At 49.3% G+C, this 18,252-nt stretch overlaps 1 pseudogene across 1 annotated transcript; it reads left to right on the top strand.

Moving 5' to 3' along the window:
* The first annotated feature begins 13,229 nt into the window (after positions 1 to 13,229).
* On the top strand, positions 13,230 to 15,760 carry LOC306810811 (urotensin-2 receptor pseudogene; annotated as a pseudogene). The gene has a single exon. The product of its transcript is annotated as a urotensin-2 receptor pseudogene (transcript).
* The last annotated feature ends 2,492 nt before the right edge of the window (positions 15,761 to 18,252 follow it).

The following is an 18,252-nucleotide window of genomic DNA, read 5'->3' as shown; positions in this document are numbered from 1 at the left end:
ACAGAATTGTCTGGATTAGAAGGAACCTTGAAGCCCATCTCACTAAATCCATCTCACTAAATCCCCTGCCATAGGCAGGGAAACATTCCACTGTCCCAAACTGCTCCAAGTCCCAGTGTCCAACCTGACCTTGGACACTTCCAGGGATCCAGGGGCAGCCTCAGCTTCTCTGGGTACCCTGTGCCAAGGAAGAATTTCTTCCTAATATCTGGTATTAGGAGTAGGTTTGCTTCTTGCCCAAGTTGCCATGATCTCCTTTGAGACACAGCAACTTAAAAAGTAGTGGGAGATGTTTTGAACCCGGACTTCTGCGAAGGGCAGAATCAGGATTGTTAGGGGTTTTTTTTTAATGTTTGAGAAGTGCCCATTAATGCAATTGATGCTCATTATTCCTTAAAGCTAGGAGGTAAATCCTTAAATGCCTCAATGTTAGTACCAGGCTGCAGGCCTTTGAAATGCCCAGCACAAAAGCAGAGTCAAGTACCCTGCTCCAGACTCAGAGCTCTTCCAAGAGACCAAAGCCTGCACTCAAATGAAAGAAACAGATGTGCCCTGCCACAGAAAAATGGAATAACACAAGTTGTAACATTAGCACTGCTTATATGTAACTTTGGCTTAAAATCATTAACCTTTTTATAGCTTGCTTTGTGCCTGAGAACTTTCTATTCCACATAATGTTCTTCTGAATACAAAAGCACTCCTGAGTGAATTTAGCCTAATGAGAGAAGCCTGTGATGACACTTAACATCATCCATTTATCTTTTTGAAAAGAAACAGCATAATCAGAGTCCTCATACTCAGAAATTTGCTTCAGCATTGTTTTCTGTTTCTCTACCCCAGACCAGCTCCATTAGCTTTGACTTTGCTGTTTTAGACTGGGCTCTGCTGTTCTTTGGGACTGGTTTGATGTTCACTGCACTGCTGGGACAGGAATTAGCTCAGGGTTAAGGTCACCTGGCTTCCCAAACATCAAGGGATTCAAAGGGTAAAGCTGCACATCAATTCTCCCAATGCACCCACACAGAGCCTGCCCTAAGTGCCCAGCAGGGACTGATCTGTGCCAGGACTGGCACTTGTCACTGTCCCCACTGTGCTGTCAGGGACACACCTGCCTGCTGGACACCTGGAAATATCCATTTCTGTCACCAGCACCACCCCTTTTCTGAGCCTGGCAGAGTGCAAACAGCCAAAGCTCTCTGAAACAAAAACCTACTGCAGAATTAGGCTGGGCACCTGCTGCAGTCAGTGATTTTAACATCCCCATCATTTTTACACATGTATTATTTAGGTGAAGGGCACACATGTTTCTGCTCCTGATTCTGCCACCCAGACTGGGTTTTGTCCAGAGCTATCTAAATTGAGCTTTTAGTAAATGGCATTTTTTCTTGTCAATATACAGGAAAAACACCCTTGCTCTTAGGAATAGCAAATTTGTATTTCTCTGTTGAGAAACCAGATGATCAAGACAGCAAATGACATCAAACAATATCGACCCTTCATATACCTAGTTATTACAAAAAAAAAAAAAAAAAAAAAAAAAGAGATATAGTGACTTTAAAGGAAGCACAGAGCTATTCTGCCATGCATTGAAAAATTAGAATAATTACTAGTGCTCTCTTACCTTGCTGATGAAGTCTCAAGTAAGCTTCAGACCTAAATTGTCCTGTAAATGCAGCACAGCTTGAGCTCACAGAAGTGCCTCAGGAAAACACTTTGAGAGAAGTGCTTGAACTTAGTTTCATTACATAGCACTGAAGATAATTTGGGTTGATTGGTTTCTAAATGGAACCCAATGAGCTGATATAATCCATTTAAGGTGTCACCAGCTCCAGAAGTTAAAGGTAAAGACCCTAAAAATCTGTGAGCCTGATTCCTAAAAGTGAGGAGGAGCAAACTAAGAAGAAAAACAGGAAGGAAAATTCCAACTATCATGATGCTGGAACCCCTAAGTGATGCAATAAGAAACTAAAAGAAGTTACAGGTCCTTTTTAAATATAGCAAATAATTTCTGAAAAAATGTATTCTTCACAAATTCAGCTCAGTTCTGGGCTGTATGGAGTTGGGAGACATTTCTAGTGACAGCAAATACATCAGAGTTTAGAAACTGCTTGAACTACATGAAAGAAGTGCTGAAGAAATGTTCATCCACACAACAGGGCTGCAGGAAGAGCCTCAGTTCTGTCACTGCCAAACTTCTGATCTGGGAACTCATAGAGTTTGTGTAAAGCAGATTTTCACCACTGGAGGTGAGCATAACTAGGAAGCCACAGACATTTATTTGGGATTTGTTGGGGTGGGCACTAATGCTACCTCAGACTTTGGTGCCCCACTCCTAATTGCACAGCATTCCAGGTGTTAAATATTTCCCCATTCCTGCTGCTCTTCCCCCATGTGCCCTGGTCCCTCAGCTGGCTTTGCTCTCCTTTCCCCTGGGCAGCACCCAGAGCCAGCACTGCAGAGGCTCCTGGACACTCAGGTGGGGTCAAATGGGGAAATTCCCAGGACCTCAGCAGGAATCCTGCCCAGACCCTGCCTGCCCACAGCCACTCTTTACTCACCTGGGGTTTTTTTCATGAAGGAAATGTCTTCCAAGGTCAAAATAATCAAAAAATGAAATTCCCAGAATGGCAAAAGTCTGGCAAACACCCCTGCAAGCCAAAACCCAGCTCTCATGGGAAGTGTTGAGTGTCCCCAGCAGGCACAGCCAGGGTGCCCAGGGACTCCTTGGTTCCACCCTGCCAGCCTCTCCCTTGGCTCATTCCCAGGCCACAGCAGGCAGCAGACATCATGTTCAGCTAATTTAGCTTGGCCTCATCCCCCCAGGGTCTAGAACACAACTCTAAACTTGCAGCAGAAACTTACACCAGACACTGAGTTCACAAAAGCCTGCTTCCCTCTGGCAGCAGAAACTCTGAATGTTTCTTAAATCAGAAGCATCTCAGCTTGATGGGGACTTCAGTTCTGTTCCACAGAGTTTCTGAAGCCTGCAGATAAAGAGATGGAAGATATCCTGCCAGAGCCAAACAGCCTCAAACTACACAAAACCAGACAAATTTGTTCATCAGCCTACCTGGATTGCCTGGCTGGATTAAGGATGAGGCAACCCCTCTACCTTACAGGGTAAAACTTCTTAAATTTGGGCATTTTCTGGTGGTTGGAACACAACTCATCCCAATGTGAACAGCTGGAAACATTAATTTGAACTAAAATAAAAGTAGTCAAATACATTACAGTGATTGTCACCCAGTCAGCAGTAGCTGTGCTATATGAATAAAAAGCACATTCAATCTGTTCCAAATAATTGGCACAGTGTGTTTATATAGGACTAGGGCTGCATATTAAAACACATCTGATTAGTTCTTCATAAGCAATGAGTATTTACTACATCTGTGATAGCTGTATAGATTCAGATCTCATTTTTTAAAATGATTAATTGGTATTTAATTAGCATGTATTACCATACTAGTTATACACAGCCTAGTTGGGAATGCAAATATCATTCTAATAATTACATAACTAGTTATGCTTTCAAGAGCCTACTACATAATGCAGTGCAGACAGCATCCCTTGGAAGAGAAAACAGCACATAACACAGACAGAGTAATATTTAAAAATTCCTAAATCCTCTTTTCAAAGTGGACTTTGATCTAAATCAAGAATTCTGAGGTTTTCTAGTGTTCCAGTGCAGAATTTATGTGCTGCTGCCATTCTCCAACCCTGCTACATGCAGCAGCTTGGACAGACCCTTGGCATCTTTCTAGGAGGGATGGAACTGCCTCTCTGAGCACTCTCACAGGGACTGAAGAGGGTTTTTTCCTTCACCATGAAATGCCTCAGTCACTGCTAGCTTCTCTCAAATGCAGAATTGATGTGTGAGGTTCTGGAGGTGTGTTTGGGTCTCAGCTGAGCTGTGACACCTCAAGGACTGAGCAGATGTGACACCTTCAACTCAAGTGCCACCACAACTGCCAGACATGAGTAAACATCTCTGGGAGACAAATATCCCTGCAAATAAAAAACAAAGTCTCCTTCCCTGCAGTGGTGATTTAATTCAAAGTGTCAGTGCAGAGAACAACCCCAGAGCCACTGGAACATGAGGATCGGGAGAATCAAGTGGTAACAATCAGTGCTAATGTTTTACCAATATCTGAGAAAAGTCCTGGAAGCCCACCCTGAATCCCAGCAGGTCTGTCAGATACTCTCCCACCTGTTTCCATCTCCATGCTCCCAATGGGGAGATGTTTCTGAGCAGGTTAGGAAGGGGTGGGGAGGACAGAGAGCTCTCTGGAAAGTGAAAAAAACAAACTTTCTGCTATTTCTCCCACTTGGGCAAGATGCTTCAGCCCACAGCTCACCAGCTGAACCCTGGAAGAGAAAAGCTGATTACATCCCCTAGCAGAGAACCTCTCTTTTACCTGTCTGCCATCCACTCCCTTTGGGGTACAATGTAGGGCCCTTTCTCAGCAGGCAAATCCCTCTGAGGGTGACAGGCACAACTGCTAATTGGAAGTTGTGTCCCCACACACCCACCCTCTCTGCTCTGAGGAAGGCACAGGAATCCCAGCCCCTTTTCTGCACTCCAGCAGAAAAATCCACCCCCTAATTGGTGGCTGTGATGAAAACCTGTCAGGTTTCCAACTCCTTACTCCAACACCACCTCCCATCTTTTCTTCCCAAGGTCCTACACCTCACATACACCCTCTCCTGGCCCTGTTTTTGCAAACAGAGATATTTCTGTTTCTAACTGTAGCTCAGGAAAATCTCCTGCCACACTTGACAGGACTAAGCAACAGTCCTGCTTGCAGTCCTGTATCTCTCAAAAAGATGAATGCACTGGCTGTGTCTCTGCCCAGGAGCCCCAAACCCAGATTTCTGTACCTCAGGCCAAAGATGCACAGCCTGCTCTCACCTCCCCAGGGTGGGTGGGAGTTTGCAGCTCCCTGGCAGGAGGAGGGTACAGGAGCCACTGCCCTCAGCTCCACCAGAGCATCTGGGTCATTTGTCAGCCTGATAAAACCAGCCCTGAGATGTGGCATTTTCTTGTTTTCAATGGCTCCCCATGCAGAGCTTCCTCTCTCCAAGCCCTGCATCAGATCCCTCTGCTCCCCACCAAAGGCCCAAAGAGCCTGCAGCTCTTCAGCTGCACTGGCCACACTCCCCTCCCTGGACTCTGCCTGGCACAGTGATGTTTATCTTCCATCTCCCCCCTTGAGTCCAGAGCAGGAAAATCCTGCTGAATATAAATCCCCTCTTTTAATAATGCTGAGCTTTGATGGAAGCAGTTTTTAGTAGAAGATTTGCTGGTCACTCCTGGCCAATAATAAAGCCTTTGGTTTATAAACAACTGTGTGTCATCTGGCCTCTCTCTTTGTCACGCCTTGCTCTTGATCTTGCAGAGGTCACTGAAGTGGCTGGTGCCAGTTTTTGCTCCAAAGAACCATTTGATTGTGTCTGTCCAGTGCAGCTGCACCCACGGCCAGAGTGGCACTGACAGTCATCACTGACTCACTGCTGACCAGCACAGGCAGAGCAAATCTGCTGATGGGAGGATGGGAGAGGCTTGGGCAGCTCTTTACAGCACCCACCCCCCACCAAATGGGAAAAAGGGGGATTCACATCTTTTGGCACAGCTGTGTTCAATGCTCACTGGACTCTACAAATCCCATCTCACCCTTAGAGTTGTGTTTACACCAAACCCCCTCCTGGGGAAGGTGCATCAGGCAGGTGTCTCTCCTGGACCTGTCTCAGCAGTGCCCAGCACCACCAACCCCCTCTCCCCACTCCCAGGTGTATTTCAGGTTTACATGAAGCATTAACATTGCATGCTTTGGGAGGAAATACTTGTGAGTGCAGGCAGTTAAAGCAAAGGCACAGTCCCATCAGGAAGCAGGGAATAGTGCAGTGGCTGTGAAGCTTTGTGGAGCCAGGAACATGCCCACTGCCATGTGAGCTGATCATATGGCACAGCAGATTTTGGTGTTCTCTTTGTCGTATGCCACACACTTCAGAGCCTTTGTGCCAACTGCCAGGAGACAAGAAAAACATACAATTAATGGGGGAGGATCAAATATTCCATTTTCTAGGCAAACTGTAGGGGCCTAAGCTCTGGGCTGTCTTCAGTAATGAAAGTATTAGTGTTTTTACATATATATGCTGATCTAGTCCAAGCTTATTAGCAAAGAATTGCAAATGTACCTGGCTCCCTGCAGCCTGCAGGGAGAAGCTGCACTCCTAATGCTTAGTTCTCAAGGCTTTGAGTTTATGAACAGTGATTTTCTGATTGTCTAAAAGTAGCCATGAACTAAAAAAATTAGCCCCAAACCTCCTCCAATAAACAAACAAATCCCTGTGTTTCATTTATCACTGTTGCTCACCAGTGCTTCTGTTTATCGCCATCATTCATGGTGGGGATGAGGCACAGTGACGTGCAGGAGGGATCCTTGGGGACAGCTGGTGACACACAGCCATGGCACTGTGTGGCTTCTCCAAAGGAAACCCAGCAAAGCCCTGTGCCCAGAGAGCCAGGCCAGCGGCTCAGCACATCTCTGCAGAGCCCTGGGTGAGAAAGGGACAAAGCTCTTCTGAAGGTAATTGCAGGGCTGGAAGTTGAGCACATGGAGCAAACCCTCTGCTCCATTTCAAGGCTTTTCTAACCGAGTTTAATACAGATCTGGAGAGGCAAAGTCTGATCCAAAGACAATGGAAAACCATGAGGAGGACTTCACTGCTCTCACTAAAGCTGTCATAGGCACCCACACAGCTGGAGTTTCACTGCCTGAAATCCCCCTTCAGCAGCAACATCTGACACTGATAGACTCTGACACACACCCTCACATAATTAAGCCAGAGAAACATTAGAATGAAAATATAACAAATGGTTCTCAGCTTCCTGGAGGCATTAGAATGTAGAGACAAGAGTCAGCTTACAGATAAATTTGGTAGCAGTGAGATCCCCTGCCCTGTGCTGCTGGCTTGCAGCACAATCTCATTTTCTGCACAACACACACACCTGCACCAGGCACCTCCCTGACGTGTTCAGGAGCAAGAAACCTGTAAGAGAAGGGAGATGTGAGGAGAGAAGTGACTGAGCAGAGGCTGTGAGGCAGCACAGAGCTGTCACCCTCAGCCCAAGAGCTGTGCCAGCAGTCAAAGCACTCCTGGGGAGCTCTCAGCCCTGCTTCGTGATCTCTCAGTGTGGCCGCTGCTGCAGGAGTCTCAATAATCTGCCTTTAAAAGGGTGTTGTCCTGCCAGCCTCCAAGCCAGAGCCACCACTCGATTCAAACATCCCCAAAGCTGGACCCAGCTCTGCTCTAGCTTGGTTTTAATCAATGGCTTTCTCCAAAGCCCACTGAAATCACATTGATTCAAGTGAGCTCTGACCCAGACACCAAGCATGAGCCTTGACCAGGAATTGTTTCTCTGGCACAAGAAGATTCCTTGGGCTTCCATCCTTTTCTCACATCTGTCAAGAGTTTTTATATAATTCTTATAAGCCCATATGAAACAACATCCATTCTATTGGCTGTTCCTCCAAAACAGTGCAGGAGTTTCTCTGGATGCACCATCCCTGCACATCCCCACCAGTGCCTCCCACACCTCCCATGAAATGCAGACTGCTCACCTGAAGGCAATTGCTTGGTGTGGACTAAGAAATATCACAGAAGACAGGAAATGAGAGAGAGTTTCCATCATCTGAAGCTCTTTATTGACAGCAGGCTGAGTTTTGGGGATGAGAGCGTGCCGTGGGTTTGGCACACTCCAAGTGCAGTTTAGCCTGGGGGAAGAGCCAAACCCTCCTTGAGGGAGAAATCTCCAGATACAAAGTCTCTAATTTTTCCATCAGTAGAAAAGGCCATTTAATAGGAATTAAAGCCTTCCCACCTTGAACAAAAACAAATCAAGCACCAAGAGCAACACTGCACTGAGCATGGGACTCCCAGTGCTCTTTCAGCAGACAAGGTAACTCAGGATGCCAAACCAAACCTGCTGCTCCCCCAGCCCTTCCCTGTGCTCCCCAGGCCAGACCTCTGCCAGATGTTTGGCACTGCAGTGCCCAGCCTGTGCAGATGCTGAATTTTGTAACAATAAAAACCAAGACAGGCTCCTTTGCACTCACATGCATGGTAAAGGACGAGATTTTCTTTCTTTTTTTCAGTGTACAATTCTGTCTTTCAGGGGAAGAGAAAGAATTCACATCTAAGTGTAATGGTAGTGGTTTGAGTTTCTGCAGGAAATGACTTGGGGTTATTAATATGTATTTTTTTTCCATTGTAAAATGATCTCAAATGCTTTAACACAAGGAGAAGATCCTAAAAATCCAGAGTGGCTGAAAGTCACTGTAATAACACACAATTTACACCCTTTATCTTCTGCAAAAAGCAAGCACAAAACCTTGGATCTCCTCACCTTTCCTGTGGCCACTGTATTCTCTGCCAGGTGTAATCTCCAGTACTGAAGGTCTCAGGCTTATTGCAGCACCCCAAAGGTGTTTGAGGAATTTGGATGCACGAGAGGTGAGGAGCAGATTTTCTGGGCTTGTATCTGTCACACAAGTGCTTGAAATGACATAAAATTGGACTCGGTGACCCTGGGATTGCCTTCCTATGACTGGCCTGAAGGTGCTCCAAAGGGACCAGCACCACCAGGCAGATCCCCTTTTTATCTGGGAGCATTTTTTAAACCCATTCACCTACATGGCTGAAATAATGTTGACTGAAACCTGTGACACAGTCCTCTTTAGAGATCTTACAGAGGGTTCTCTCCAGTGGCTCCTCCAGAGCAAGGACACTTGCATCTCAAACCTCTGAGTGACAGGAGAAAGCACTAACTTTAAAATAAAGTATGCCTGTATATTTAAATTAAAGGGCATATTCAACTCTATAAGACAGATGTAAACACAGAAGTTAAGAACACATTCATAAATTGTGGATCAATTTGCTTTTCCTTATATCTGTGCAGCTCAGGAGTGACCCTGCTGCACATTCCATGTTTCAGATAATCCCCTACACCTGAGTGGTGAGTGGCTCAGAAACAATTTCAGAGAGTGACAAGCCCTGTGCACATTGCAGAGCACAAACATTGCTGCCATGAGATTCGATGGCCAGGCTGCAGGGATTACACACCACTGGGTGGTAACCTGAGAAAAGGATCTGCTGTTGAGTCAGCAGTGCAGCCAAAGCAGTGTCTGCCTGTCCTGTGGGACACTGAGCTGCAGTTGCTTTCAGTGCCATCCCCTTCCCCTGCAACGTTACATTCCACTGACAGGCTCTGCACTAACAGGTGATAATTGAGCCCCCAAGGTCAGGATTAAGAAATGAATGCATGGATCTCATCTGACAGCACATGCTTGGGATCTAACAAACCTCACCCCTGGGCTGCTCCAGAGACATCCCACTCTGTCCTTCTCACTCGGATACTCTGTCAAGACCCCTCTGAACTTGGTCTAAGCAAAATACTTTCCTGATACTTTGGCAAGTGATCAGTTAAGTCTTTTCACTTCCTGCACTTCTGATGGAAGAGGATCATCCATGTGGTGACTGGGCACAGGAGGATCACAAGAAACATCAGTGCCCACCTGGCCAGGCAGAACTTGTACAACTAAAATCAAACTCAGCCAGAGGCTGGACCTGTCCTCCCCAGCACCTCCAGCCAAAGCTCACATCAGGGACACTTCACATGCTCCCTACTCTGAACTCAAAACTCACTCTCAACAATAAAATTCCAGCCAGAAGGTACTTTAGGAGGGCAACATGTACAAAGATGGTGCCTAACAGGGAGCCTCTGCTTCCAAACATTCGTTTGCTCAGACAACATTTAGTTTGGATCCTGTCACAGCTGAATGGAGCAATCAGAGCTGCCTTTCAATTTGCCAAGGCAACAGTCTTCAGCTGCCCACCATATATACTGACCTTCACAGGACAAGTACGAGGACAAACAAAGGAGCACCAATTATTCACAGAGAAAATCAAGGGCTTTACAAGAAAAAAATTGGACATGGCTGCTCAAACAGCCCTCACCACATAGACTGCTATTGTCTGCTTCCTAACAAGCAGAAAAATTTGTCAGGAAGTTCTAAAATTAGGTGCTGAGCACCTGAAAAACGTTCTGTGCAAAGCAGGGAATAAAATGCCACATGGAGATATTTTTTAAGATGGCTGGGTATGCTCAGCATGAGCCACACGAAGCTCCAGAGGGGAAATTTTGCACCTGAAGTACATGTGCAAGGTATTGCCCAGAGCAGCTGTGGCTGCCCTGTCCCTGGAAGTGTCCAAGGCCAGGTTGGATGGGAGTTGGAGCAATCTGGGATAGTGGTTGGTGTGTGGGACTGGATGAAATTTAAGATCCCTTCCCTTCTGTGATTCCATGAGTCTATGATTCTACATTATTTATCATTTTCATACCAACACTTTTTAAAACATTACAAGAAAACCACACAAGGAGTAACAGATCGTGAGGTTCATAAGACAATTTGATCCTTGATGACTTGGCTTTGTGTGCAAGTCCCTGAGGATTTACTCTGACAGTAATTATACACTGAGCTCCCTATTCCTCCTTGATTAAAATTCATCTTCCAAAAAAGCACTTACAGTCCTTACTTAGACAGCTGGAGAAATGGAAAATTCACAACTTCTTCTGGTAACTTGTCACCCACACTGCTGAAAGATGTGTTCCTTGTGTACACAGACAAATGGGAAACATCAGTATTCCAGACTCCTGCATTGTCCCCCTTTTAATTCTGATTGATCACGGTTCTCACACGCTCCAGGCTCAATTCCACCCGGTATGAAATGCTCTTAATGCCTGTGGGTGTGCAGAAGAGGTTTGGTGCATGGTGAGAGCAGAAGTGCCTTTTGTTCAGAGAACAGCTTTTGCTGTGCTGAAGAATAATTTCAAGCAATAAACTATTTTTGAAGAGTTTAACAGGACTAAGTTCCCATGGATATATGTGTGTATCCTACATGTTCAAGAAAACAAATGTCTCTCAGGGTCACTGATGCCAGGTTTTGCTTAATTAAACATCTTGTGCTGGAAGGAAAACCAGGACGTTGAAATTAGGTATTTACTAAACAGATGAAGTAATTATCTATTTAGAAGAACATATTACTCTACTTACCTCTAATACCATAACAAACCACCCAAAACAAAACAGGTAATGGCAGAAAACAAAGTATCTGTTCTTTTCTCTCTTTTCCCTCTGTCCTGGCCACTTCATGACAGATAAAAAACCAGAGAGATAACAACTTCAAAACAAAAGGAGAAAGGACTGCAAAAGTTGCATGCAACTTCTCAGAGATGATCTATTTATGCCAAATCTGGATCTGGCATAATAAAAAAAAATCTCGAAGTCTGCGGTCAATCCCCTTGCCGGCCGTGCAGGCAGGCTTTGGCCCGGTGGAGCATCCCTGCATTCCCAGCTGCTCGGTGCAGCTGCCGAGGGCGCTGCCACGGGGCGGAGTCCAAACTCCAGCGAAAATTCCAAATTCCACCGCGGCGCTCGGCTCTGAACTTTGTTGGTGCGATGGCTGAATCTGATAAAGTAACCCCCTGCCCGGAAATAATTCAATTTAGTCTCTTCTCCCTCACCAGCATGCAAACCATGTTTGAGCCAGCCCTTTATTGAATATAACTTTAAGGGTTTGGGGCTCAAAGAGACACGAACGCTGATGAGCAGTAGCAGGAAGGAAAGCAGGGCTGTGTTTGTGTGTGTGCTCACCTCACAGCAGATTACAATCAAGTACTCAATATTTTTATAGGGCTGGATCCTGCTCCTACAAGTCAACAAGACTTTCAACACTTTGTAGCACGGCACGGAGAACAGACAACAGTTTGGACAAAAGCAATTTCAGGAGGGATTAAAACAAGCAAATAAATATATATTGGTCATTTTAGCACTCTGGTTTAAACAGAAATGTTTGAAGGCACAAAAGCCGGTTAATTCCTATTGGAAATCAATGGTAGCTGAGGGAATACAGCATTCTGGGTGCCCTTGGGAAGTTGCCCTTTGACTATGGACTGCCCTATCTCTGCTTTCTCGAAAATAAGATGGAAATGTAAAGTGCTTATTGATTTTGCAGCTGTCCCCAGACTTCTTGCCTGAGGGGAAAAGTTGTCTCTGTGAACCTCATACTCATCCCACTCCGTGCCTCCCCCTCTTCAGAAGAATCAACCACCACTAAAGCTCGAATTTTAAATCTTATGACAACATTGTCGTGATTTCCAGGGTAAAATTCAGAATACGAGCTATTTTCAGGGAGAGAGGAGGCTGTTTCAGCCCGGGTTCGCTCTCCACCTCAGCCTCTCTCCGAGCGCACCCGGAGCGCTCTGCGCGGGGCACCTGCGGAGCGCGGCTGCCTCTGGCTCTCCCTGTCGGCCACCGGCACGGCTTCGCCTGAAGCACCGCGCCGAGCCCCATCGCCAGCGCTGCCACCGCGGCAGGGAAGCGCCAAATTCCAGCCGAGTGCCCAGGAAAACTTTTCAGGCAGCTGCCGCAGGCTGACGCTGCCCGGCGGGGCCGAATCCGCGGGGGGAGCGGAGCGCTCCGGACACGCTCCGGCAGGGAGAGCCCGGTTCCCGGTTCGGAGAGCCCCATCCTCGGAAGGGAGAGCCTCGTCACCAATTCGGGGAGCCTCATTCACCGCTCGGGGAGTCCCGTTCAGGGCGGGGAGAGCTCCATCCTCGGAAGGGAGAGCCCGGTTCCCTGCTCGGGGAGCTCTATTCGCGGCTCGGGGAGCCCCGTTCCGGGCAGGGAGAGCCCTATTACCAATTCGGGGAGACTCATTCCCGGCTCGGGGAGCCCCATTCCTGGAAGGCAGAGCCCCGTTCCCGGTTTGGGGAGCCGCTCTCCGCAAGGTCCCGGAGGGCAGAGCCCCGTTCCCGGTTTGGGGAGCCGCTCTCCGCAGGGTCCCGGAGGGCAGAGCCCCGTTCCCGGTTTGGGGAGCCGCTCTCCGCAGGGTCCCGGAGGGCAGAGCCCCGTTCCCGGAGGGCACAGCCCCACTCCCGGCTGGGGGAGCCGCTCTCCGCTGGGTCCCCGCCCGGGTTCAGCGCTGCCGGTGGCTCTCGCCCCGCGCCCCGCAGCGCTCCCGGTCCCGGACGGCACCGCCGGCCCGCACGGGTCGGGGCTCGGGGGTCCCCGCGGTCGGTGCGGGAGCGGAGCGGGGCAGCCCCGGCGGGGCGGGGGCGGCCCTTCCTTCCCCCGAGGGCAGCCCGGTACCGCCCTGCCTCCCGCGGGGGGCGGAGCGGCCGCCGCCGGGGCCGGGAGCTCCGGGGCCGGTGCGACCGTGCCGGGGCCGCCGCCGCCGCCCATGGAGCCCAACGGGACGGCGGCGGCGGGGGACAACGGGACGGCGGCGGCGGCGGCGAGCGGCGGGGGTGCCCCCGGGGGCGGCCCCCTGCTCATCCCCTCGGCCTTCGGGACGGTGCTGTCGGTGATGTACGTGGCCGGGGTGGCCGGCAATGTCTACACGCTGGTGGTGATGTGCCACTCGGCGCGCTGCGCCGCCCCCATGTACAGCTCCATCGTCAGCCTGGCCCTGGCCGACCTGCTCTACCTCTCCACCATCCCCTTCATCGTCTGCACCTACCTGGCTCAGGACTGGTACTTCGGGGACCTGGGCTGCCGCATCCTGCTCAGCCTGGACCTGCTCACCATGCACGCCAGCATCTTCACGCTCACGCTCATGTGCACCGAGCGCTACCTGGCCGTCACCCGCCCCCTGGACACCCTGAAGCGGTCGCGGGGCTACCGGAAGGTCACGGCGGGGGCTGTCTGGTCCGTGTCGCTGCTGCTCACGCTGCCCATGATGCTGATGGTCACGCTGACCGAGGGGGGCAAGGCGGAGGGCAAGGTGAAGAGGATGTGTGCGCCCACCTGGAGCGTGGACGCCTACCGGACCTACCTGACCGTGCTCTTCAGCACCAGCATCATGGCCCCGGGCATCATCATCGGCTTCCTCTACACGCGCCTGGCCAGGACCTACCTGGAGTCCCAGAGGAACCCCCCCCACAAGGAGAAGAGCAAGAGATCCCCCCGGCAGAAGGTCCTCATCATGATTTTCAGCATCGTGCTGGTCTTCTGGGCCTGCTTCCTGCCCTTTTGGATCTGGCAGCTGGTGCGCCTCTACAGCAGCTCCCTGCAGCTCACCACCCAAACCCAGAAGTGCATTAACTACCTGGTGACCTGCCTGACCTACAGCAACAGCTGCATCAACCCCTTCCTCTACACCCTGCTCACCAAAAACTACCGGGAGTACCTGCGCAACAGGCACCGCAACTTCTACAGGTTCACGTCGTCCTTCCGCAAGAGGGGCTCCAGCCTGCAGTGCTCCTGGGGCCGCTCCATGTCCTCCAGCAACCAGTACGACTACAGCTCGGAGGCGCTGGGCATGGCCACGCTGAAGGACAAGTGAGGAGCAGGAGGCGCTCCCAGGAGCAGCACAGCATCAGGCCAAGGTAGGGCTTTGGGACCCCCCGGCCCCGAAGGGCTCCAAAAACTCATTGCTGGCGAGGGGCAAGGAGCCGCGTCAATCCACACGCTGAGAGATGAGTCTGAATTTCCATCTGTTGGGGGGGTCCTGCTGGGAGCCAGCAGCCCTTCAGGACAACTCCTGCAGGGTTTGGGGTGCAGAAGATGAGGTGGATGCTCTGCTCGGTTCTGCCACAAACTGGTTTCGTGCTTGGCTGGGTTTCGGCTCTGGCCCCGCACGCCGATTCTCTCGGGTGGTTTCTCAGTGCTGCCTTGGGGCTGCAGCTGGGTCAGAGCTGCAGAAATCTGAAATGGGCCCAGTATCACTTAAACCCAGCCTTGGGTCTGCCCTCTGCGTTACTGTTGTCTGTTTCTGGAGTGTGTAAAGAGACTTTTAAGCCCCTTTTCCTATTTCCCGTTACATTACGGTGCACTACTGTTCTATCAAGCTTAAAGTCTCTATTTTAAAATTCATTGCAGCAGCACTTTGAACTCCAAGCATTCAAAAACCACCAGGTAAACTGTCAGAAACCACAGGATTACCTAAAAAAAATTGTAATTTTTTAAGGTTTCTACCTAAGGTGGTTTGAATTTGTTACTGATTTATTTTTCTTTTAAAGTTGATCCTTTCTTAAAAGTCAACAGAGCTTGATAAACCTGAAAATTTACCTTGGAAGAAATAAAAAAATATTTATAATCCTATCACTCAAAGACCTGAGGCTCAAAGAAAAATGACTCAATCCTATATCATGAAACTCATTATAAAAGAGACAAAATTTTTCATGACATTTGATCAGAACCATTTTGCCTCAATGCATTCTGCTCATTTTCTCCCTGCTTGGCATCTCACAGCAAGCCTTCACCACAGATCCTGGAGATGCCTGTAAGCACTTAAACAATTGTAAAGTGTCAGTTTATAAATAAATGCTTATTGAAAATGGACCCTCCTCAGGTTTCCCCTCGCCTGGTCTCTTCACCCAGCTCAGGGGTGGATTTATCAGGGCAGATGTTACAGTTTCCAGCTGTGGGGATGAATTTGGGGTCAATATTCTTCTTTCTTGTTCTGGGACAGACTGGGGATAAGAACAGCACAGTCTGAGTTGCACAAACTCTTGTCAGCAGCTGGTGATGCCCAGGGAGTTCAGAAGCAGCAGCAGTGTAAGGAGCTGGAATTTCCACTTTTTTATTTCTTACTCCAACCCCCATCTGCCTGAGCAGGGTCCCTCTGCAGCCCTGCAGTGCTGCATTCCCATGTCCTTGAGTCATCCTCTGCTGTCCCACACCAAACTTCAGGGTGTGCTTGTGCTGCAGCAGGGACACAAAGTGCCACCACCACAAACAGGGGCTGAGAGCAGGGATCAGGCACAGGGACACAAAGTGCCACCACCAGAAAGGGTAAGAGCACAGGGACAGGCTGGGTTTTGTGCACTCAGCTGAGTGAAGAATTCACAAGTTGGCTGAAGGTGTTTCTGTGCTGGAGCCAACATTCTCTTGGGATGCTTTCTGGGGAATAGGGGAATGAGTAACTCACCTTGCCCATATTGCTTTTAACCACAGGGTTTGAAACCCTGGTGATCACTTTGTCATATTCCAGTGTTGCCAGACTCCAAGCTGGGCATCATAAATAGTCCTAATGTTGTCCATTCCTTCTGGAATAGGGGGATTAACACACAAGTCATGTTGGGAATTGGCAGGGAGAGCAGAATTGAGCATATTTTCAGAACAACTTGTCAAAAATTAATTGATTTTTAAATTATTAATTCTAAACTCATTGTTACTTCTCCTTTCATTCCCATTTCCAGGGTTGGAAGTCACTCCCATATAAGAATTAAAAAGATAAGACTCAGAAGGCATTTTGGGAAGGCTGGAGTATGAATATCGTGTACAAAGTGTGTCTGGACAGAAGTCCTGGTAGAGCCAGGCATGGCTGCATCCCATGAGCTGGACAGAGTTTTAAAAAGAGTTTTGGGGACTTTGCTTTGTACTTTAAAAAAAAAAAGAAAAAAATTAAAAAGCTGAACAACCTAACCCCACAGTTATTAATAAGAGGGGGAAGCTGAAAAGGAGTTCTGCATAGAAAAAAAAAGGGTGAAAATGCAGAGCAGATGGGCTCTTCAGTTGTAAGCTAATGTGGGAATAAGCAAACAGAAGGAGCTCATTTGGGAAACACTTCCCAAGACACCTCTCAGCCCCCTGAAGGATTCTGTTACTGTGCTCAGTGTCACCTGCAGTGTGTAGTGGCTCTGCTTTCTGGGAGCATTCAGCATCCAAGGGTTGATGGAGGGGCATCCAGATGAAAGGCAAGACTGGATATTTCAAAAACAGTGTGCCCACTGGTCAAGGAAGGTGATTCCCCCTCCCCTCCACCCTGGTGAGCCCAGCCTGCAGTGCTGCTTCCAAGTGTGGCATCTCCAATATCACAGGGACCTGGAGCTGCTGGAGAGAGTCCAGAGGGGCCAGGGAGATGCTCCAAGGGCTGGAGCCCCTCTGGAGCCAGGCTGGGAGAGCTCACCTGGAGAGGGGAAGGCTCCAGGGAAAGCTCAGAGCCCTTGCAGAGCCTAAAGAGGGACTGGGGACAGAGATGGAGGGACAGGACAGGGGGAATGGCTTACACTGCCAGAGGGCAGGGATGGATGGGATATTGGGATTAAATCCTTCCCTGGGAGGCTGGTGAGGCACAGGGTGCCCAGAGCAGCTGTGGCTGCTCCATCTCATGTTCCAGACCAGGCTGGACACTGGGGCTTGGAGCACACCCTGGGGTGGTGGCAGGTGTCCCTGCCATGGCAGGGGTGGCACTGGGTGATCCTCAAGGCCCCTCTGTGCCTCTGCTCCCTCTGGCACTGCTCAGGGGTTTGAGCCAGGCTTCATCCCAGCCCCATCCAGCTGCTCCCCTCTCCCCAGGCTCTGGTAATCCCAGCCAGGGTTTCTCCAAGCAGAGATCCTGTGAGCTGGATGGTGCCCACACAGCAGGTCCCTGGGCCCAGGAGAGGCTGTTCCAAGCCAGAGGAGCCCAGCAGTCAGAGCTGCTGCTGTGTGAGATCAGTGCCAGCTCTTCACAGCTCTGTGCAGACCTGCACAAACACCACTCCCAGGGCAGAGCTCCATTTAAAAGATGCATTTCATTAACAACATCCCTCTTGCTGTTCCCCCAGACCTGTGAAACTGCCCAAAGTCAGTAGGTTTCATCCACTTCACAAATATCCTGCTGGAGCAGAGGTTTTAGCTGAGTTCCTGTTGTCTGTAACTGGGCAAGCCTTGGCTCCTCTTGGGGTGCTCATGGATTGGGATTGAGGGCACTGTCCTCATGGGTTTTCCTTTAACAACAAAACCAAATTCATCTGGTATCTTACCTGGGAAGGGGATTGCTGCTCCTGTCTAGAGCACAGAGCCTGTCTGGGGCTGGCCCAACCTTCAGGTAACCTGTCAGGGGTGGCCTTACCTGCTGCTCACCCAGAGGGTTTTGGGGAGGGTGCTGGTTTGAGGTTGGGATCTCAGCATTCCCAAGAACTCCTCCCAGTGTGCAGGCTGCTGTGAGGCAGCTCAGGCTGGTTCCTACACGAGGGAGAGTTGTTACCTGTCCTCAGCACTGAAGAGGAGTTGGGATTCCCAAAGCCATGAGATTTAAAAGCATCTTGTGTCCCCAGGCACAGAGGTTACAGAAGTGTGTGAAAATTGACATAACCAGAATCTGGATGATGGGACTTTGCAAATTCTATGGTTGGTGTCACTTCAGGTAAATCTGAAGCATCTCAGGCCAGGGCTGAGTAACAACAGCAAAATCAGTGGGGCT

This window comes from Erithacus rubecula (assembly GCF_903797595.1).
Source record: "Erithacus rubecula genome assembly, chromosome: 20".
Classification (NCBI taxonomy): Eukaryota; Metazoa; Chordata; class Aves; order Passeriformes; family Muscicapidae; genus Erithacus; species Erithacus rubecula.
The sequence above is the reverse complement of the archived record's forward strand: the minus strand, read 5'-3'. Positions and strand labels throughout refer to the sequence as shown.